The sequence below is a fragment of the Thermobia domestica genome, chromosome 3 (assembly GCF_964235325.1).
Source record: "Thermobia domestica chromosome 3, izTheDome1.hap1.1, whole genome shotgun sequence".
Classification (NCBI taxonomy): Eukaryota; Metazoa; Arthropoda; class Insecta; order Zygentoma; family Lepismatidae; genus Thermobia; species Thermobia domestica.
In genome coordinates, this window is record NC_137456.1 from 22409830 (window position 1) to 22434633 (window position 24804).

The 24804-nt window shown below is 35.6% G+C and overlaps 1 protein-coding gene across 1 annotated transcript in view; it reads right to left on the reverse strand.

The window, feature by feature from the left end:
* The window catches only part of NetA (Netrin-A), a 662627-nt gene that overhangs the window by 559168 nt on the left and 78655 nt on the right, over window positions 1-24804 (reverse strand). The gene's annotated exons all lie outside the window — the stretch shown is intronic.

Here is a 24804-nt window from a genome sequence, read left to right on the forward strand (position 1 = left end):
CCGGAATAAACATGTAATAAAGTGGTCGTATGACGACTTCTAAAGAACATGGAAGGTTAGGGCTAGTCACACACACACAATGAGGCATCCGGATCTCGGCCTCTCCTCTATTTGTGACTGAACGCTAAGAAAATTGTGGCATTTATCATATATTAGCTTCCTTATTCAAATGGTGCAAACTATAATTTGTGTCTACCCACTCGTCTGTGTATACAGGCTAAGTAAGGTTTATGCTAATTATTTTACACTCAGGATACAATAAATAGGAATTATCTCTTCACTATACTGTGATTATTAGTTTCTCTCTTTACTTCTCTTCCGTGTCATCATAACCTTTAAAATTTCTTTCTCTCCGCGAAACAAGCCACGAACGTAAGAAAATGTAAAATAACGAGTATAATATTTAGCCGTGGAGTTTCTCTTTCAAATCGTTTTTTTATACTTAAGAGGCCTCATCCCGGCGAAATTAAATACCTCTAATCTTACAGTAATTATGTGATATTTTCAAATAGATAAAAGATAATGGAAATGTGGAACAAGAGCGCCCTAGACAATTACATTTTACATGAGATACCGTTATCGTGACTCATTTATCTGTTTTCGATTTCCAGACATTTTGAAAATCGGTATTTATTTTCACGTTTCTAAATGACTGCAAACGGAAATACTACTAAGTGACTCATGATAACGGTATCTCATGCAAAATAATATTGTCTAGGGCGCTCTTGTTCCACATTTCAATTATCTTTTATCTATTTGAAGATATCATATAATTACTGTGAAATTAGCGGTATTTTAATTTCGCCGGGATGAGGCCTCTTAAAAGAAATTGTAACTTGAAGGAATTGAATTGGCGATTATTAAAATCATATGTATTAACTAATTTGTTCCCAAATCCTAAGAAACAAAACTTTAAACCAGTTTAGCACTATGTTTTGTTATATATCCCAGGATTGAGCTGTAAATATCAGGTGATATCAAACAGTTTAGATACTAATTTTGTAGCTCGCCAACAGATTGCAGCACAGGTCATAGGTGAAGTCACAGAGAACAAGAACGGTGACAAGGACCTTCCTTAAAGCATATTTTTTTCACTCTCTACCCTAGCCAAAGCTTGCCAACAGATTGCAGTACAGGTCATAGATGCAGTCACAGAGAACAAGAACCATGACAAGAACGTTCCTTAACGCATATTTTTTCACGCTCTACCCTAGCCAAAGCTTGCCAACAGATTGCAGTACAGGTCATAGATGCAGTCACAGAGAACAAGAACCGTGACAAGAACGTTCCTTAACGCATATTTTTTCACGCTCTACCCTAGCCAAAGCTTGCCAACAGATTGCAGCACAGGTCATAGGTGCAGTCACAGAGAACAAGAACCGTGACAAGAACCTTCATTAACGCATATTTTTTTCACGCTTTACCCTAGCCAACTGTTTTAACATGGTCACAAGGAAGCAGGTGAGGTTAGATTTACATCAAAGTTGCACCACCCGAGTGTAACGTATTATCATAGGGGCCAAAGTGGAACAAAACGGTCCCTGCGGGGCTTCTAATCCCCTTCGCTTGCTGACGCTCTCTTAGCTATGTTTCGTAAGGTAAGTAAATCGCTTTTTCTTTTTTATCAATAACGCTGTGTATACAGAGTCTTTCCCCCTCTTGCTGCCCTTTCCATACAGAACGAACAATATGGCTAATGTTTTGTGGTAATATTTTTGTTGCTGTTACTTTCTATTACCATTTTCTCTCTATGTGAATCAATGTTGTAGCAGGAAGTTGTAATATATTTGTAGTACCAGTCGTGGTCGCAATAGAGAAATAAAACAGGAAATAGAACCCATTCTTATAGCACTGAATCAATATTTTAAAAAAAAAAAAAATGTTGGTTTTCGCTATTTTTATCGTCTTTGTTCTATGGCAATCAAGTGTTAAAGCATAAAAGCCAAGATGAGCCGTAATCTTGGAACGCTGTATTCCCATCTCGGTACCTTTAAAGTGTTTTGTTCCATAGAAATCAATATTAAAACCGGGCGTAGTAATAAATTTCAACCACTTCCGGTTTTAATAAAAAATAACGAGTGGAAAAGGAAGCTATTTTGGGAACGCTGAATTGATTCAGGAAAATAAGCTCTTCCCGCTATCAAGTACTATTTTTGCGCTATGAAAATCCATATTGAAACCGGAAATGGTTTGATTTCTACCACTTCCGGTTCGAATAGAGGGCTACGGAAGGAAATGGGATCTATTCTCGAGACTCTATTCGATTCCTAAAAAAAATCACTTCTTGGTGTTTCTTACTGTTTTGGATCTGATACCTCTCGACAAAGACTCAAAGTGACATTACTGAGGCGTCATTTGGGGAGGACAGGGTGGAAATTTCTCTTCCTCCCTGAGATTGAGAAACACAAACATTTTAATAAATTATAGACTAAAATATTATTATAAAAATGTGAAACTCATATATCGGGGGACAATCTTGTCCTCTTTCCATCCCTGACAAAACCTAAAATGATACGTTTGCGGACACAGCAGTTCTATTAGACTTCTCGGAAGGGGGGGGGGTACGGTGGCTCAAAAATGATACAGCGGCTACTTCTGATGCATAGAGTCCCTGGTTCAATCCCCGATCAAATAAGTTTGTCGTGGACAACATCTATTCTCGGGAAGTTTTCCTTTCCTTCCACTTTGTCATTCCACTAATTCTTCCATCATCATCATCATCATCATCATCACTTGCCGTAATCATCCGTCTTACTTCGCCTACAAGGCATAATCATGGAACATTAAACTGAAAGATTTCATTTCATTTTATAAGATTCATCATAGTTATAAATAACCAGTGCCGTGCCGTGGAAAATCAGCGCCCGGGGCGAGAGTATACGACAGCTGAGATCGACATACCAGGCGCGAAGTACCATTATAGTTGGCGCGAAGCATATAGAAAATTTTCAAAAATAAACCCTACTTTTTCTGGATTTTGAGCACTTTTTATTATCTTTTCCTTCCATTTTATATATATATTTTCTTTTTCCTCCCGAATTTTGCGCCCCTCTAACTTCGGCGCCCGGAGCAGTCGCCCCACGGCACGGCACTGTGAATGGCATAATTTGGAAGTGTTTTAAAAGTAAAACTGAAAACGTACTGACTGCTAAAAATGAAGTCATCAAGTGCCATGAACAAGGGACATCAATATAAGGAGAGTAGCTGAAGGAGAACCGTTTTACAGCCATGTGATGACAAATTACAACTGTTGTTATTGCACCTGCAAAAATGTTCTTTCAAGAACGCAATAAAGAAATATATGTTTCCTCCTTCTTCTTTTTTTTTTTTTCGTTTAATAAATGGCATTCATGTCCAGTTGGGTGATGCATACACTTTTAAAGAGAAACGTGACTCTCTCATCTGAGCTTTCGTTGTTACTTAGGTCATGCTTCATGCATGCCTCGCAGATGAAAGCAATACAGCGTCTGCAAAAACATTTAGAAAAAAAAAGAAAGAAAATTGCTCTTCCATTTATAAGGTTGACATTACATGTAAATAGCGATAATTTGTAATTGCTGTTTTTTTTACTGTGTATAATTGCATTAAGTTAATTGTAATTGAAGAAAAAATTAATTCTATAGTAGCGTTTAAGAGTCTTCATCCCGGCGAAATTAAAATACCGCTAATTTTACAGTAATTATGTGATATCTTCAAATAGATAAAAGATCATCGAAATGTGGAACAAGAGCGCCCTAGACAATATTATTTTACACGAGAAACCGTTATCACGACTCTGCTCTTATCTGCTTTCGATTTCTAGCCATTTTGAAAATCGGCATTTATTTTCGCGTTTCTAAACAGCTGAAAACGGAAATCCGCTATTTGACTTGTGATAACGGTACCTCACGCAAAATAATATTGTCTAGGGCGCTCTTGTTCCATATTTCAATTATCTTTTATCTATTTGAAGATATCACATAATTAATGTAAAATTAGCGGTATTTTAATTTCACCGGGATGAAGACTCTTAACGAAAAAAAAATATCCAAAGAGGAGACATGCGCCAATTGACAGATCTAATTGAACTCACAAAATGATACAGGTGAGTCTAAATTGTAATGCACAGTTTTTTTTTTTTTTTTTTTTTTGTTTGTTTGTAAACCTGAAAATTCATGTTGCACAACAATCATGTAATCTATTAACGTGAATCTAATACGGAATACTAGCAAGAAAACTTTACAAGTAAAGACCCTATCCGGTTCGCCATAAGGACCGACCAGACTGGATCATGTGATCAGGTCAAAAGTTAAGTTGCGTGCTAAATCGAGTCTGGAGATTCCAAATGCAGATGCGAGGTATTTGAAGCACGTAACTTCCACGTGGTCACCCTGTGTAATTCGCAGAAGATGTGTATATATTTTATCATTATTATTGATGGTTTTATTTAAACAATTTGACTTTTGGCAATGTTCTATTTATATTAACCTTACGTGCTATACATCGTTGTTAAGTTCTTCATTACGTCTTTGCAATAAGCTTTCAATTATTCATCTCCTTATTATAATTTTTGAGATATCTGGACGAATTCATTTTTTCATTGACTTTAATTTTCATGTTTTGTGATTTTTTTACTATGTTCCATCCATTTTAGGACAATTTACTTTTGGAATATAGAATCTACATAATATCATCTACATTTAAGCTGAATTTTACTATCTCCCTCAAAGTCTGTTCACATCATTAGAACCGAATAGGCCCTTAACAATATAATTAATTCTTAAATTATTATTATTATTAACTCTTCAAATTTTAATTCTTACGCTCATTTTTATTTGCGTATTAAATCGTTAAGAGTCTTCATCCCGGCGAAATTAAAATACCGCTAATTTTACAGTAATTATGTGATATCTTCAAATAGATAAAAGATAATTGAAATATGGAAGAAGAGCGCCCTAGACAATATTATTGTGCGTGAGGTACCGTTATCACATGTCACCTAGTGGCTTTCCGTTTTCAGCTGTTTAGAAACGCGAAAATAAATGCCGATTTTCAAAATGGCTCGAAATCGAAAGCAGATAAGTGAGTGGTGATAACGGTTTCTTATGTAAAATAATATTGTCTAGGGCGCTCTTGTTCCAAAATTTCGATTATCTTTTATCTATTTGGAGATATCACATAATTACTGTAAAATTAGCGGTATTTTAATTTCGCCGGGATGAAGACTCTTAAGTAAAACATTATCCAACGATAAGATATAAATATCAGAAAGGTGTCCCATAAAGAACACAAGTTTTGAAATGCCCGCCATTTCTGCTTTAGTAAGTTGGCAGCACTGAACGTTACTGATAGTTAGTTAGCAGTCACGGGGCGCCGAATAGCAGATGATCATCTGTTTTCTATACAAGTAGGAATTCACAACATTCACTACATTTGAAATAAATTTTCACTATGACAAACCACACTGTTCCGTCTGGAAGCGCTACATTCCTACCCGTAGGGGAAAGGATGACTATCATATGCTATTCGGTGCTCAGTGACTAACTTAACGACAAAGACAACAGATGAAAATCGTGTAACGTTCAGTGCTGCCAACTTAATAGATCAGAAATGGCGGGCATTTCAAAAGTTACAATAAAGTATTCAGCCTTTTAACACCCTCTATTTGAATGATCTTGTGGCACAATTTGGGACACAATCTCTCTCTCTCTCTCTCTCTCTTTCTAGGAAATCCTAGAAAAGTATGTATTACAATCGGGAATCTTACCTGGATGCTCTGCCCAACGCATGGTGCTGCGTTTCGAGCAATTATTTATACACTTTCCGCTACCTATGCAAGATTAGAAGAACACTTAAATAGTTACAAATGAGATTCGACTATCTTTAATTTCAATTTTCTAAAAAAAAAAAAAAAAAATCTCTTCATCCTTTTACTCGTAACCATCCCTCAAACTTGTTTACTCAATTCATTCATATATCTGCAAGTGATAGAGCATCATATGTATGAACTAACCCACCTTCTTCCACAGAGATTGTTGCAATTCAAAGATTTCATACAAAATGATTTTTTTTTTCCACTTCATGGTATATGAAAGACCCAATGAGAGAGGTTACAACCCCTCCAATCCTCCTTTGATACGCCACTGCTTGGAATCCTGTATTGACCTCACTTAGCCCTAAGTCCTCGGCTATTTGTAGCATTTGCAAAGCGTTTTTATTGCTCATGCGTACGCTTGGAATACGCTGACCATGTATTTACATGTGGATGGCTAATCACAAACGCAAAAGCAATAAAAAGACGCGGAGAAAACGTGAGCTAGAGCGTATTTCAGCGTCAGCGTTCCGAGTGAGTGCGTTTCGGAACAATAGATCGCCTGCTGTTTAAAAGATGTCAAAAGGAAGGGAAAGAAAGGAAAAATGTGTTGCCAGGCAAGATTTTAGCAAGAAACAGCTGCTTTTAAGATGCTTTGTGCAGAGTACTGGAACTCTGCTATTATAGACCCGGACTTGGCAAAAAAAAAAGCTGGAAACCCTGATTGGCTCACAGTATGATTTATAACTCTGGCGAAAGTAAAGTTACCATCTAGCCACCTTGGTCGCGTTTGTTCTAGGGGGTAACGCTTCGAAAACGCATTCTCGATTAGCCACAGACTAATGAAATGTTCTTTTTCGTGAAGATAAAAGGAAATATTGAAAGAAAGGCATTTATTTGATTGATAATAAAAGAATGATGACGAGTGAAAATGAAAATGAAATATTTCAGCGTAACGCCCCACGATTGTGCCCCTTAGACTAAGAGAGACGGATGACTAAGGCGAGTGAATGGTGATGGAATAATTAGGGGATGTGAAAGTGGGAGGAAACTGGAGTACCCCGAGAAAATTATATTGTCCGTGACAAACACTTTTAGCCGGGGATCGAACCAGAGACCCAAGAACCACCAGATGTAAGTGTTCTACCATTAGACCACCGTGCCTCCATGATGACCTGTAATACATCAACAGTTGTAAGCAAGAGCGCCCATTAGGGGGGAGACAAGGTGGAGCACTCGCCCCCGTAGAGGAAATTGTACTTCGGAATATCGAGAACTCAATAGAATTTTTAGAATAGTTACAGCAAAATTTGAAACTATATTTTAAATGTCACTTATACTTGCCCCCCCCTGGAAACCATAACATGGGCGCCCTTGGTTGTACGGTCCATTCCAGAAAATGGGTTACAAAATTGCTTCGACAGGTGGACTAGGCAATAGCAGAATTCATATATTTCTAAGAGAAGAGTCTAAAAACAACTCAGCAATGGAATGCGTGAAACATTTCTTGAAATGTGTTCGCGAACTTCTATTGGTAGCCTACATTTTATATTTCAGTTATATATATATATATATATATATATATATATATATATATATATATATGAAATGGGAAAAAAATTAAACTATTTTATATCTCTTCAAAATAGCCTACGAGGAAAACGTTAGCTTAGTTTAAATGGGGCTATTTGACCGTCCGCTTCCATTGATTGCCGTTTTCTGTGTACACAGACACTCAACACATTATACTAATGAATGACCATTTATGATAAATGTACCGTAACTCTGTTAGAGCGAAACTTTTTTTTTTGTTGTTTATTTATTTTGTGGATGCTCATGTTTTAATGTATATATATGTGTGTGTCTATGTTATTCTCTCTCTCTCTCTCTCTCTCTCTCCTCTGCATCATTAATTATTGTTACCCTACTTGTTTGAGTCCTTCCCACCTCAAACTGGAAACGTTCTGTTTAAAAACCACTGAAATTTTTTTAAACTTCGATTTTTTCAATATTTTACCCCTTCCCCTTGTGCTCCCAGCTTAACTATTTAAAAAAATATATTTTAATGGACGTGAACTAAAACAAGGGTTCGAATTATCAAAAAATGCAGTATGAATAACAGTCAAATAAATGCATAACAACTACAAAAAAACACGGATATTTGAGGGAAGCATGGTGGCTCAGTGGTAGAGCGCTCACCAGGAGTCTTGGTTCGAATCCAGGGTCGTGTGAGTTCGTGATTAATAACCGCATAAGTGGGCTTTCCCGAGATTCACCCATTTTGTTAATACATTCTCATACGACAATTCTGTCATAATCATTCAACATTAATCATACGGATATCCGGAAGATCCTGAATCAATCAGACATGGCCAACCAAATCCGGAAAGACCCATATCCTGGAGTGACATGGTCTGACCCATCACCTGGTCTGGATCAGCACAGACCCGAAGACTACGAAACATCGTCATACACATGACAAGTATAATGATTCTTCTAACACAGACGATTCTCTCTCTCTCTCTCTCTCTCTCTCTCTTTCAGTTTCTGCCCTTTCACTAAATCTAGAATTTCCATTTTTGCTTGTTGATTGCGTTTGTTTCCCAAAGCATTACACCGAAAGAGAACTACAAGATTTAGAGTATAAATGTGCGTGAGAATCACAGAAAAGATAGGCCAACATGTTTTTCTTCCTTATGAGAGCTCGTCAAAGTTTGATCGGGTGAACGGGTCGAAAATTTCTGAGATTTTCTGTCATACGTGGCACTGGTGTCTCTGGCATGTAAAATTTGGGGGCGAGGACATCAAAGAAAGTGATTTAAATAGTACTACCTAGGTCAACCTATTTATTATCTTCGATTCTATTTGATACATTTCTGCTTACCTTCACGGACCTTCTAAGGTATATCAAGAACTCTGTTATGATAGTTTCACAGCCTGAATATTATATTCCAAATACATATTGTTATTATTATTTATATGTTATTCTGTCGTTAGTAAATAAATTAAATTAGAATATTGAATATTTTGTACTTCAAAATATAGGGGGACGCGTCCCCCTCGTCTCCCCCCTTACCCCGCCAGAGACGCCCATGATACGTGGGTACTTAGCCTCTGAGATGTTTCTCTTCAATGTCCAGTAGTTGTCGTCTAGCATCCTGGAACTCCATTTGCCTTAGTATCTCGTTTCGATTGTAAAACTTATCTGATAGAATTGTTCGCCATGTTCATCGTTTACTGAACCTAATTTTTCTGTGGAAAAATTTAAGTGAGAGTCTCAGAAGTTGGTTTTTAAAGATAAATTGCAATCCATTCACAAGATCACTCACTATTTCACCATGGTTTTCTGTTTTATATTTTTCAAGAAAAGCACTACAGACAGATAATATCTACGAAGGTTTTCCATGTTTTGTGTTCCAGAGGATTCAACAGCTCTGCGAAATTGTCTTCATCCAATAATGATAGGCTATAGTTTGTAGCCTAATAAATTTTCTTCCTTCAGGTTTGGGAAATTTAGATTTCAAATATTCGCATGCAGGACAATTTTTATCAAGAGTTTTTACAAAATATTTCGTAAGGTCTAATTTTTATATACAGTGATGGTAAGTATACTCCTTCGGGATTCACCAATTAGTTGTGAGACATATTTTTGCTCCCAAGAAAGAGAATGTTTGTCTTCCCTCATACTTTTGGGCCCTACATTTTGGAAAAAGGAGTGGTTATATTCAAGTAAGTTCAGTATGTTTCATAATTCAACGGAAGTACTATCTCCTAAAGTTTGACGATGTTGCCGAGTATCTTGTATATTTTATTTCTAATATTTAAAAGTTATTATTATTATATTTTAACTTTCTTGTTGACATAGTTTTTTTTTATTTAATTTTATTTTACTGACTACTACTTTCGCATCTTTTACATTTATTTTCAATACATATGCTTCTGAAAAAAAATGAAATGAAATCTTTGAGTTTTACGTCCCACGGTTATGCCAGTTAGGCTAAAGGAGACGGTGGTGATGAGAAATGAATGAAATGGTGGAATGAAGACAGTGAGAGGAAACGGGGGAGCCCCGAGGAAACCCACGCAAACGGTGTTTGTCCACCACAAAGTTCAATTGGCGGGAGCTGGGATCGAACCCAGGACCCCAAGCACCAGAGGTGAACGCTCTACCACTAAGCCACCGCGGCCCCACATATGCCTTTGATCATGAGAACAAAAAAAAAAGATCTAAAGTTTAATATCTCTCGAATGCATAATCACGCTCGACCGTAGCCATAGGAGTTAAATACACGGTTCTGATTGGTTGAAATTATCCGTTTCTCGCCACGTAGGATACATATAGCACAAATCAAACGCCAGATGCTCTTGGCCCTCGTAGCCTAGCATGCAAGCGAGGGGGCTAGTAATAAAAATTAGTTTTGGCGTGGGTTCGAACCCGGTCCAAGGAAAGTTTTTTTTTCAATCTTCATAACACTTTTATCATCAAAATAAGATGAAGATAATTCTCATTTGCCGTTGTACGTAATATATAATGCATAAATTGTGCTTTTTCCGCCAATTACGTAAAGATTTCTGATAGTCCTTATAAACAATGACGCTATAAACCAACAGAAGAGTACGAAGTGGGGCCCTTACGAAGCGAGAGGTTGTAGGGGGTAGTAAGGAGTTAGAGAGGGGGATGTGCCGGAGGCACCAGGAGGGGAAAAGACTTTCCCGTTCTGCCTAAAGGCCCTTCAGCACTTTGTAGAAAATATTTGAAATGATCATATATTTAGGCATAACGGGAATTCCCGTTCTGCCTAATCTTTGGAAACAGGGAATTCTGATCAGAAGGGGTCTCTTCTAGGGATTTTTCTTTACTAATTCTAACAGATTCCGTAAGAAAAATAACTATTTCTTCAAGTTTCATCATAAATTTTAGATGTTATTCTACTTGTTCTTCTCGGAAAAAAGGACTAGGACACAGTTGTGTTATCTACAGTGTTATTCACATCTACTTTAATAAAGATGAAAGTGATTTTTTTTTAAATACCTACAAAGAAATGGAAAATTGATTGACTCAGTTGCAAGAAACCCGTTTGACATTGTAACTGAAACGAACGTAAAACAAACTTAATTCGGTCTAATACCAAGTCATTTCACAACAAAATTTTATTCAGTTTTCCAGTAGTTCATCTCCAATATGCTCAGGCTCGCTGTACGTAAAAGGTGCCACATTTCAAATCCTCAAGACATGTTTGCATATATAGTATATTAACATGGGCGGCGATTAGGGGGGGCAAGAGGGGGCAGTTGCCCCCCCACTTTTTTGAAGTGACCACTTTTTTGAAGATAGGCTAGAATTTTCATTATTCGATTTAAAAAGGTACCAAAAAAGCTTTTTACTTGTTTTTTTCTCAAGCCTAGAGGCATTGTAGAATATATTACATATGCTTTCACGCCTTTCTGTGTCGAGACGTAGTGTGATGACGTCATAACTAAAAAAAATATTTATTATGACTTTTTTATTACTTTTTGCAGGGTTTACTTTTGCACTTAGAAGATTGAAATTTTGCATACACATTCAGTGCACCCCTTAATATTTTCCAGATTATTTTCAGATTTCTGCGATAAAACAGTGGGGTCCAGAGAGGCAAAAAGGTTAAAAAAAAGGGATATGTTTTTAACAAATCCCTTTTTTCGCGATTTTCCCTCCTCAGATACATGATGGGGACATGTGAATAGTACCGTTTGGAATGCTGTTCTCTTCTAAAAAGAATGATGTACGAACCATGATCCTAGTATAAGTAGGGATGTCTCAGGGAATTTTTACCTGAGATCCTTTTTTATACGGGAATCTGGATTATTGTAGAAATAATATTTTTGGCGGGCTTACTTTTGCACCTAGAAGATTTAAATTTTGCACACACATTTAGTACACCCCTTAGTATTTTTTAGATTTATTTCAGATCTCTGCGTTAAAACAGGGGGTACAGAGGGGCAAAAAAATACAAAGAAGGAATATTTTTTAAACAAATAATCCATTTTTTCATGATTTTCCCACCTCAGGTACACAATGGAGACACGTGAGTGGTACCGTTTGAAAGTATGTTCTATTCTGAAGGGAATGATGTACGAACAATGATCATAGTGTAAATAGGGATGTCTCAGGAAAATTTTATATTACATACGGGTCATCTGGGACATTGTGGGAATGTTCTTAGCTCATTGGTAAACATTTTCCCGCACTTAGTTTTCAAGATAGAAGCTTGAATTTTTTATACACATTTAGTACACCCCTTCGTATTTTTCAGTTGATTTTGAGATCTGTGCGTTAACAAAGGGGGTCCAGAGGGAATCAAAGTATGAAAAAATCAGAAAAAATCCAGAGTTCCCTCAAAATTTCCCGCCTTAGCGACATGATACGAAAACGTAAATGGAACCGTTTGAAAGGTTGTTCTATTCTGAAGAGAATGAGGTACTAACCATGATCCTAGGATAGATGCTGTAGCTGATTGACTGAAATTCAATAATTTACCTTTAGAAAGCCATAATTTAAAATGGTTAATATACTGTACATAGTTGCATTTGGAAATGTAAAGTTTTTGTATATATTACTGGTTCACAAAAAATGGTACCATATAATATTTGTCGTTGCGTAAGAGTGTATTGGTTATTTGTCTTCTCGTGGAATTAAGACAGCTACAGGAATTGCGTTTTAATTGCAATTCAAAGGAATTAATATTACAATTGCGTCGTAGGATATGCTTGTAGTATTTACTGTCTTTCATTTTCTAAGAGTAATAACATACATTTAATGGCAAATGTGGAATTAAAAATGTAAGTTGTTCATTAATCCTCAGTTTCAATATAACTTCTATAAAACAAGCCTCATTATTCATTAGTATCATTAATAATATCCTTTCTATTTATTTGTTTTACAAATATGTTATTAAATAATCTGATCACACAATTTTCCAGACAGAATTTTAAGATGTTCATGAGCAAGGAATCATGAGCAATTAAGTAAATTACTCTTGTCAAATTACTTAATTAAATATGAAACACGATATAAACTACGGTATTTTAACTGAAAACTATAGTATCCTATTAGTTATACAACCTTTCGTGAAATAAAGTGTTAGAAACAACCAGGAACACTAACATTGATATACACATATTCAGATCATATCTTGCCCCCCCACTTTTAACGTCCAATCGCCGCCACTGTATATTAAGTTAACAATGCAAGAAGAAGCGTAAGACGGCACGTAAGGCTTAAGAAAGAGTCTTAGTCTTCTACATCACAACTCCTTTTTCGGTATCACCTTATCAGCTGATTTGTATTCTATATATAACTCTATACTGTATGCAATAGTATTATATATATATTTCTATATTTATATCAATGTAAACAGCAGCAGTACAAAATATCAATATCACATATTGAAATATACTTGTTTTTTTTTTTTTTTTTTTTTTTTTGTAGAAATTCAATCAAATCAAAAGGTAAGATAATCGGTTATGAGGACCGTCTTATGCATCGTCTTGCATTGTTTGTATAATATATGGCCAAACATGTCTTCAGGATGTGAACTGTGACACCCTTTACGTACTGCGAGTCTTAGCATGTTTTGAGATGAACTATTGGAAAACTGAATAAAATTTTGTTGTGAAAATGACTTGACATAACATCGAATTAAATTTATTTTATGTTTATTTCAGTTACAATATCAAACGTCTTTCTTGCAACTGAGTCAATCAATATTCCATTTCTCTGCAGCTATTTAAAAAAAATCACTTTCATTTTTACTAAAGTAGATGTGAATAACACTGTAAATAACAGAACTGTATCCTAGTCCTTTTTCCGAGAAGAACAAGTAGAATAACATCTAAAATTTATGATGAAACTTGAAGAAATAGTTATTCTTCTTACAGAGTAGGTTAGAAGTAGTAAAGAAAAAATCCCTAGAAGAAACCCCTTCTGATCAGAATTCCCTGTCTCCAAAGATTAGGCAGAACGGGAATTCCCTCTCTGCATAAAGATAAGATTATTTAAAATATATTCTACAAAGTGCTGGAGAGCCTTTAGCCAGAGTGGAATTAGGCAGAACGGGAATGCATTCTTTGGACATACAACTTTATTGATAAAGAAAAAGTTATTTACTTACGTTATGAAACATAGCTGAGCGAGCGTCAGCGAGCGAAGGAGGTTAGAAGCACGGCAGGACTTGTTTTATTCCACCTTTGCTCCCATGATAATACCACATGAATGTTACACTCGGGTGGTGCAATTTCGATTAATATGTGTACTACGGGGCTGCGCCAACAGATAACTTTAACCAATCAGAAACATGTATTTAGTTCTTATGGCTGAGGTAGAGCGCGAAAAATGCCTCTCGAAGTTATTGAACAAAACACAAAAGTACCTAATAAAAGATTGCCTTAAGAGGCAAAATCACGGCGAAATTAAAATACCGATAGTTTTACAGTAATTCTGTGATATCTTCAAATAGATAAAAGATAATCAAAAAGTGGAACAAGACCTCCCTAGACAATATTATTTTACATGAGATACCGTTATCACCACTCACTTATCTACTTTCGATTTCCAGCCATTTTGAAAATCGGCATTTATTTTCGCGTTTCTACATGACTGCAAACGGAAAGCTATTAGGTGACTCATATAATAACGGTACCTCATGCAAAATAAAATTATCTAGGGCGTTCTTGTTCCACATTTCGATTATCTTTTATATGTTTGAAGATATCACAGAATTATTGTAAAATTAGCGGTATTTTAATTTCGCAGTGATAAGGCCTCTTAATAGTATCCGGGTTCGATCTATTTTGCATTCAAATAAACTGCAATAAAATAGAGGAGGACCGAAACACATATGATAAACAGCAATAGGATACGGTATAGGAAATACATAAATGTGTTTTCTTTTTTAAAAAAAGAAAAAGTAAAGATTTACGAAGAAATAAAAAGAAAGATAATATGTTAACGCCTCTGGTATAACAATAATAGTCATAATAACAATATAGTCAAGAGGGTGTGAGGTCAAAAATTCTGGACTAAGTTTCGAGTTTTGTGAAGACCACCCTTTTCTCCTGTCTCTATTCTCCCTGTATTCTATAAATCAGTCTTCCCCTTTCCTCTCTCTCTCTCTCTCTCTCTCTCTCTCTCTCTCTCTCTATATATATATATATATATATATATATATATATATATATATATATATATATATATATATATATATATATATATATATGTGTGTGTGTGTGTGTGTGTGTGTGTGTGAAAGAGTTACTTCATGGGTGGGTTGCACTTTTCGAAGAATGTTGTTCGATAAATCAAAAAAAGATGTTTTTTTCTTTTTTCGTAACAGGAAGAAAAGGTTGAGCTACGCTGAGATTGGAGTAAGGCAAGAAGCATGGAATAGTGGGAGGAGAGTCCGACAAAATGTACATCAAGGGGTGGTGTCAAAGATAGAAAGAAAGCGAAAAAAGTCCTTGTAGATCTATACGACCATCGCTCTCTGTATGTGTGTGTGTGTATATATGTGTATGTGTGGGAGTTTGCCTTGAAAATGGGTTCAACTAAGATTATCTTGTCTTGGTATTCAAAATATATCTGTGGATCATGTTTCACACAAGATATGTGTTCTGCACATGGTAAGTGGTGTGTGGACTGGTATATTGTAAAACTTTGAGCTTACAATGTGTTGTTTTAATTTTAATATCGACAAAAGACAATAATTATCTCAACGTTATCAGCTTTTTAGAGGAAAATTTTTGTCCACAAATAATACTACACACACACACAGTGTATATATATATATATATAGTGTTCGAAGTGGAAAAAAGCAGAGGTGGTATGTTTTATTATGATTTTGACTCAACATACCTGTTATTTAAATATTGTCTTGATCACGGCATGTCCTCATTACTGAAAAACCAGAGGCGGTATGGCATACCACCGCATACCGTCTTCTATATATATATATATTCTATTAATTGATAGATACTATTGGGTTTTACAAAATTACGCAGGTGAGTTCAAGTCCTCATGTGTAGTTTCTGAGAGAAAAAAATATTTTTATAAACCTCAAAACTTTTAACTTTTTGCGTGAGGTACCGTTATCACAAGTCACCTAGCGGCTTTCCGTTTTCAGCTGTTTAGAAACGCGAAAATAAATGCCGATTTTCAAAATGGCTCGAAATCGAAAGCAGATAAGTGAGTCGTGATAACGGTTTCTCATGTAAAATAATATTGTCTAGGGCGCTCTTGTTCCACATTTCGATTATCTTTTATCTATTTGAAGATATCACATAATTACTGTAAAATTAGCGGTATTTTAATTTCGCCGGGATGAAGACTCTTAAGTGAAATTGGGCAGTTTATTCTCTGTTGTACCCTCAAGCAATCAATACATACAAGTACAGGATTATATTTTCTGTAGGGTTTGCGCACGAGACGAGTCGAGACAGGATTTTTCTTTCAAAATTCGAGTCGAGACACGGCTCTTCCAATAGAGAAATATACAATTTTCGAGTCGGGACATCATTTTTACAACACATTTTCGAGACGAAACAGCCACAAATCTTGTCTCGTGCGCATCCCTAATTTTCTGAGGAAATACTCGTGCTTATTCTTTTTAAATCCCATTCCCGATAATCTAGCATTTGCACCAAATTCGGCCACCCTTCGGTGTACATTAGGCCGAGTTTTCGGTACTCTACTGTATTTCACTACGTGCTGAATATGAGAAGAAAGAAAAAAACATTGATCATACATGACTCCATTTATGATCCTACTGAGCTCCTTCATGGCTAAGCGGTTAGCGTTCGCGCCTTTGGCGTGGGGGATCCGGGGTCGATCCCGGTGTGAAGCTCTTGTGGTTCGGATTCTACGTTAATCAGTAAGTCCATGTCTTATATACCCTCGCTGCTGAAAGTGACGTTAAACTCAAAATCAACTCATGGTCCTACTCCAATTCCCCATCATTTCTCGTCATTCCAACATCCCTTTCCTTCTATACAGGAGATCTTGTTTATTATACTGAGTAGAGAACTCCTGCTTGAAAATCTAGTGCGTTAACCACTCAGCTAAACTATTCAGTCCATTTCATGAAGTCTAGACAAGCCACTAAGGTCCTATAAAAGACGATCATTAATTAAGTAAATTATTTTTTTTTATCAAATTTTAATGTTTACATAATTGTTATTGCAATTATGTCATTACTTTTCTTCTTCGTCTTCTTCTTCTTCTTCTTCTTATTATTATTATTATTATTATTATTATTATTATTATTATTATTATTATTATTATTATTATTATTATTATTATTAATTATAGTTGCAATCTCCATCACTTCACAGATTCAACCTGTTTTACATTAGTTTTTGTGATACAAAAGTAACTTGTGCGAAAAATACGTTAATGTATTGCAAAAGATATAGTTTCCAATTATTCGCCGCAGACTCAGTTGTATCTGATTGTCTACAAGACCTAATGTGAATCAAAAAACAAGTTTGAAGTAGCGGATGAAAAAATCGAGCGGTTTTGGTGAATACTTTGTTAATCATATTTTCTGTGTGTTCCAATCTCATTTAATGTCGACATTATAAAACCACATTTACATAATTCTTCTCGATAACCTTCATTCATTATTCCACCAACACCTTAAGAGTCTTCATCCCGGCGAAATTAAAATACCGCTAATTTTACAGTAATTATGTGATATCTTCAAATAGATAAAATATAATTGAAATATAAAACAAGAGCGCCCTAGACAATATTATTTTGCGTGAGATACCGTTATCACAAGTCATCTAGTGGCTTTCCGTTTTGAGCTGTTTAGAAACGCGAAAATAAATGCCGATTTTCAAAATGGCTCGAAATCGAAAGCAGATAAGTGAGTCGTGATAACGGTTTCTCATGTAAAATAATATTGTCTAGGGCGTTCTTGTTCCACATTTTGATTATCTTTTGTCTATTTGAAGATATCACATAATTACTGTAAAATTAGCGGTATTTTAATTTCGCCGGGATGAAGACTCTTAATCCTGTCGCTATAAAACTTCTGTTGTTTCTTTTTTATTATTTAAAAAACATGTTACCCGTGGTTTTCATCGGCTTGGTTTCAAACTATCTTAACACCATTCAGAAGATTCTGCAGCGACCGAAACATATGATACTTTGACTGTGCCAGATCCGAAGTATACAGTGAATGTATTAAAACTTTCCGGCCAATTTCTCGCAATTTATGACGGGTCGTTAAAGATGTATATGCAGTCTGGATTTGTCAGTTGGTGTACGACACCCTCTGTGTTGACCAGTTTCGAAAGTTTATTGTGAATTGTTAGGTGAACCTGTACTAGTTATCGACAATACAGGTCTGAGTCTATTGTCATTCCCGGCGGGAGCAGTTTGTAATGCAAGATGACCTTCCAATAACACCTAGAGCATAGCATAACCTTTCATCTCATTTCAACCACGATTTTTCGTCGCACATTGTTGTGATTTATCACTTTTCACCATACATGAGTAACTGATTCAGAAACTGGTCTAGTTTGTTACGTTTCAGTAGAGATTCGTAGAAAGAGATTTGGATTCAGTAAATGTTTTTGAATCATACCATGTGGCATTCGAACTTTGATCTTTTTCTTATCACTAGCTTTCTCCAAATAGTTTATCACTGTTGGCGACGAATGTTTAGGTCACTGGCGATGTCGTGACTTCCCACATGCCAATCTTGTTTGACTTTTGACAGAATACTATTATCCGGGTTTTCTGTGATTTTCGTCTACTGCAAGTAGCGTTTTAGACATCGAAATTTTCAGAATGACAGCGATTGAACAATATTTTGACTGTTGCATTTTGATAACGTATCTTTTCCATTAACAGTACAACTTTCTTCATGGGTTTGTGCAGCATCGAAATCAAATTGTAACATGTAGCCCAGTTTTGCGGGAAATGCACACATTTTCACGGCGCAATAATTTATGCCTGATTGTAAGAATTCCAATACGTATTGCATATCTACTGACTTCAACTGTCAGCTGTCAAATGGCTTTATGTCTCTCACTGCGACTCATACTCTGAAATCTGATTCATTAATGCCATCTCATGCCGAAATACTCAACACTTTTTAGACTACCTAATATTTTTTTACTATTCAGTGTTGCAGATACTTGAGTTCCAAAATAAAAATCTCGCTAATGGACGACTTCATTTAAACACATAAATTATTACTTAATCTAGCCAATGGAGGGGGCCGCTTTGGCTCAGTGATACAGCATTCACCTCTATGTATGGGGATCTGGGTTCGAAACCATCTCGCGCCAAGTAAACTTTATGGTGGACAAAAGCCGTATGCGTGGATTTTCTAGGAATTATCTCGTTTCCTCCCACTTTCTTCATTCCATCATTGCATTCATTTTTCATCATCACCATCTTCTTTAGCCTAACCGGCATAAGCGTGGGACGTAAAACTTAAAGGTTTCATTTCATTTCATTTCTACTCAAAGGAACGGTACTACTAGAATTATTCATAGACCAACAAATTACAAGTTTAAACTGAATGTTGTAAACAGGGACCTGAGGAATAACATTTTAGGTGGTTCTGATATCAGTTACTTCATATTAATGAATTCCCCGTAAAAGGGGTAGAGTAACTACTCTTCTGGTACGTTCAAATATCTTTCTGGGCTGAGCTTTCAGTGTCGAAACTGTTCAAACATGCCAAAATCCAAAGCAAATCATTGTGAAAGTAGCAAGTAAAACTTCAGCTGAAGATCCACAAAAGAAGTTTTTTTTTTTTTTTTTTTTTTTTTTTTTAAAAAAAGTCCCCATAGATCCATATAAAGTAGGGTTCTCATGAACTGTATGATATTTACTCCAGCATTACTGTTGTTTGATTCTTATTAATATTTTGCTTGCTTTTTGCGGAAACCAAATCACAAAAGAGTGGGGAAAAGAAACAACATAAAGAATGAAAGAGAGAGAAGGACAGAAAAATATGGCATCACCGCTCCTTTTTTTCCCCTCGCCTACAAAAGTCTCTTTACTCGTGACTTGTTCCACGACCAGAAGGTATGTTATTAGAGGGCGGGACATGGAAATGAATCGGGGGTAATTTGAGAAATGGAAAAGTGGTAATTTGTGCAAAGGATGAACAACAATGCGTTTTAGTTTTGTTTTTTTTTTTAAAAAAAAAGAAAGAAAACGAAAGAAAGAGAAGAATAAGAAGATGGCTCAACACAATTCCTATATTCATTCTCTTTATGGTAGAAGCTTGAAGAAGAAATTATTTAGGTTTTTGAGGAACCCCTTTTAACTTTTCCAACACCCTTTGGCTCACTTCAACACGATTCTTTCATTTTTTTCTCCACTCTTTCTTTAATTTCTTTCCCCTACTTCAGATCCCAAGAGCATCACACCGACTACAACAAATGACAATCGAGACGTAATGTAGCTTATCAGAAACAACATGTTGCCACATTTCTCTTCTTTACATGATAAATGATACGAGTACGGTTGACTTAATGTTTGAACTGTCGTTTCCGATTCAGTGCTCTGTAACGTCACAGTCTTCTATCTTCCTCTTTCAGTCAACGTAATAAAGTATGTGGATCAGACAAGGAAATCAACTATCACGTTGTCGAAGCAGTGTTGCCAAGAATAGTAGTGTCACATGTACACCACATGAAGGAGTTTGGTTAGTACGACGTGATATTTTCTCAACATGGAAACCGGAAGTAGTAGTAGAATTCTACAATTTCTGGTATTATTATGAAGATTAGACTAGAAATGAAATATATTCTTGAGACAAATAATTGATTCCACTTTATAGTGATCAACGTTAAAACCGGAAGTAGTTGATTTCTGTCACTTCCGCTTTGAATAGAGGATTAAGAGAGAAATGGTACCTATTCTTAGAACGTTAGTCGATTCCAAAGAAACCGCTTCTCGCTATCTCCTATCGCTTTTGCTTTATATAGAGCAATATTGAAACCGGAAGTTGTAGTGGATTTCTTTTACTTCCGGTTTTAGTAGAGAATTAAGGATGAAAATGAAATCGATCCTTGTGACGCTTAATTGACTGGAAGAAACCTCTTCTCGCTATCTATTACCGATATTGCTTTATAGTGATCAATGTTAAATCAGGAATGGTTGATTTCTACCCGATTTCCAGTACTACTATTTGCCATGTTTACCTTACTTTCACATAATTTTTATTGCGAAAAATTCCAGCAAAAAGAAGTACACTGAATTACTGGATCACGAACGGGAAAAGAATGAGAATGTGTCAAAAATACTAGTGGAGAAAGTAGTAATTTTTGGAGTGTAATTAAAAGGAGAGAAGAAACCTGATTAGAACATTAGAGATAAGAAGGAACTGTATTCTGAGAGATATGATAAAAGGTACGGCGGAAGTAAAAAGAGGGATTGATAAAAGAAGCTACAAATGATGGATAGTATTAAAACGGAAAATTGCTATGTCAAGACGAAGAAGTTAGGTAAGAACCGTGGTGTACAGATGTTTCTCTAATTCTGGTAAGTAACTTGCCAATAATGGCAGAATGTTTATAATGATGATGATGACAGACAAACACACCACTAAAATATCGTTGTATAGTCACATTTTACAGTAACGTTAGAACAATGTTACTAAGAAATAATAATAATTGATATTTTTTATCAACTGTTCTTAAGGAGTTAGCATTACTGAAACTCTTTTATACATTTACCTTCTCTGTTTGTGTGTCCGGGACTACCAACAATTCTGATCACGATATTGAGGATCGAAACTTCAGAATCAAAGTTGAGATAATTCATCCACCGGAAGTGCTCAAAATCAACCATTTTCGGTTTTTATCACTAATCACTATGAAGTAAAAATGGTAATGGATAAAGAGAAGCGGTTTTCTACTATCGATTAAGGGCTTCAAAAAAAGATTTTTATGGTAAAGGTCATAGACCTCACTTCATACTTTTAATTAGCCATCCCTTGAGTTCTATAAGTTCTATCAAATTAGTGTAAGTCCTTATCATTATTAGCCTCAAGGTACGTATTCTTCTTCGACTAAAAATACATATTTTTTAATCACGTGATATAAGGTAAGAATGTACGGGTTCCAATTAAAGGATTAAATATCTCCGTTTTGTTAGAATATTATTTATTTTAATTCATTACCACAGCTTGACTGTCAAGACTTTTCTGCCGTGCCGTTCTTAATTTTTAGTGCACAAGTCGCCACTGCAACAAATCTGATGCAATTTCTTTTGCAGTAAGTAAGTAATATACAGTGTTCAAAACGGGAATTACCACTCATAAGTACTTGCTGACAACATCATTTAAGTATTTTCTTTATTTTTTTCTCTTTTTGTTCTTGTAAAGAAATTACCAACAAAATGGCCGCTGGGGAAGCACACAAAACGCTAGTTGCTTGCTGGCTGGCTACTTCTTCGTGAGAACAATTCAGTCGGTCGGTTATGGTACATTGAGCAAGCGAAAGAAGAGGAAAAAGATTTGGAAATAAAAGAAACAGAAGAATGACGCATTGGAGATGGTGCCAAGGCGTAACTAATATGATGAATAATGACCACTTTTTCATTGGAAAGAAATAACCACTATTCAGGTGAAAAAAAAAAAGCACTTCCACAGCCGACATCAGCGTAGGATCTATATGTCTATAAAAATAATAAAAAGAAAGAAATATAGGTGGTGTACGAGTTTTATATCTATTTATTTTTGAATTGGTGGGGTCATCACATTGATTCCTCCTTTTCTGCCGAATCATTATGTTATCTGTATCCCGCACATAAGATATTTTAACAATACGATAAAATATCTTTTTCGTGCTTGCAATATTCATTAAAGAAGGTATCGCCTGTATGTATGTCTTGATTTAAACCTTACAAATACACGTTTAACGTTAGGTGTTAAACGTTCGATTTGCAATGACAATACTATTCTCAATAATATGTATTATTATTATTATTATTTTAAGGAGTCACAGTTTTACATCCAACGATTACACCTTGTAGGCTTTAGATGTACAGTTAGAGGCAAAAGTTCTTTCCGTAATTTCAGAATGGAAGGACAATTTGAGTGCAGTTTTTAGTAAACTAATTAACAAGAATTTTAGGAATGATAAAAAAATTGATCAAAAGATTGCGATCTTAGCCAAGAATTAGTTTTTGAATCAGGGGACCCACAAAATTTTTGAACGGCCCCTAAATCGAGTTTTCGTATTTCTGACGGAATAAGCACACCATACTGAGTTGAGTGATGGTTTGGGTTTGGCTACATTATATGTAGCTCTCCAGATATAAGGTGTACGAGAAAATTTTTGATTGAAAAATATTGGATCTTATATTAGGGGCCATAAATTTTTTGAGCGTCCGCTAAATCGAGTTTTCGTATTTTCTACTTAATAAGCATATCATACTGAATTCAGTGATAGTTTGGGTTTGGCTGCACTATATATAGTTCTCCTTCTCCAGATATTAAGGTATACAAGAAAATTTTTGAATTGGGTTCTTTGACCCAATAAGAATGTAATTTTCTATACGTTCCAGACGTTATTCCCAAAATAAATTTTTCAAACGGAAAGAACTTTTGTCGCAGACTGTACTATAAATAAAAATAGATGGTTATGAAAGAATTGATAGAATGAGAATGTGGGAGGAAACGGGAGAACTCCTGGAAAATCTACGAACACGATATTACCCACAACAATCTATCATGCACTTAGATCAAACCAGGGCCTTTTCGCATCAGTGATAATCGCTCTACCACTCAGCCAACATGTGCCCTTCAAACAGTCTTCCAAATATATAGAAGAGGTACGGTTCTTTTGCTATAGAGGGTTTATCTCAGATTCAAAATGTCTCTGGTTCAGGGGCGGATCCAGGAACAACTTCTGGGGGAGGGGCGGTGGGTTGTTATACTACTACTTAGAGCTACTTTTGAGAGCTTCAAACTCTGGGATGGGTTTTATTTATATACATAAAATAAGAAAGTTTCCTCTTTTGGGGGGGGAATGGCCGCGATCACCCCCCTGGATCCGCCACAGCTCCGGTTGGCATATTATTATTATTATTATTATTATTATTATTATTATTATTATTATTATTATTATTATTATTATTATTAGGCTTGCATTTTAGAACTATTGATCGTAAGCTCTTTATGACTGATCCAGCTCAGCTCCAGAAGAAGTGTTTCATGAATCACACGTATTGTGATAATCGCTTGTATTAACGTCCCGCAAGCGAGGGAAAAGCTGTTGTCATCTACAAATGTAAACGTTGAGATGCTGGATGGTACGCAGAAAATATAAAATAATAAAACTAAGGCAGAACTCTGCGAAACTTCTTGGAATTTGAAAAAAAAAAAAAAAAAAAAAACTTGAGTAAAATAGGTTGTCCTTAATGAATACAGTAGGACGTCGATAATCCGAACGTTAAAAATCCGAACGCGGTCCCTAGAAGCTTTTTACATTGTGTCTTAGCGCTAGCGATAAACAAACTTGTGTGAAGTCAATGTTTTTACAAACACTCATTCATATGCAATTGTTTGTCAACATATTTTTATTTTTATTTTCCCTTAGGCCTATACAAGTTAAGTTTTAAGTGTGAGTTACAAGAACAGTGTAGTGTAATTTAGTATACTAACACTTTCTTCACAAACATTAAACGTAAGTAGCCTTACGTACGGTATTGTAATTACTGTATGTACTGTATAACCACTGTATTGATAAAAGAGCATGCCGTGCGGTATATTTAAGCCTAAATGGCATTCTCTTGGTCATTTTCGAAAATCCGAACAATTTGAAAATCTGAACTACCTGTGGTTCTAATTAGTTCGGATTATCGACGTCCTACTGTATATGTTGTTCTAGCTAGGACAAAATGGTAAGTGATGCCAATGTGATTCCTAATTGGTGAGTCAAGACATACTGGTGTATTGCGCAATAACATGTGGTGTGTCGTATTTTTATTATTATTATTATTATTA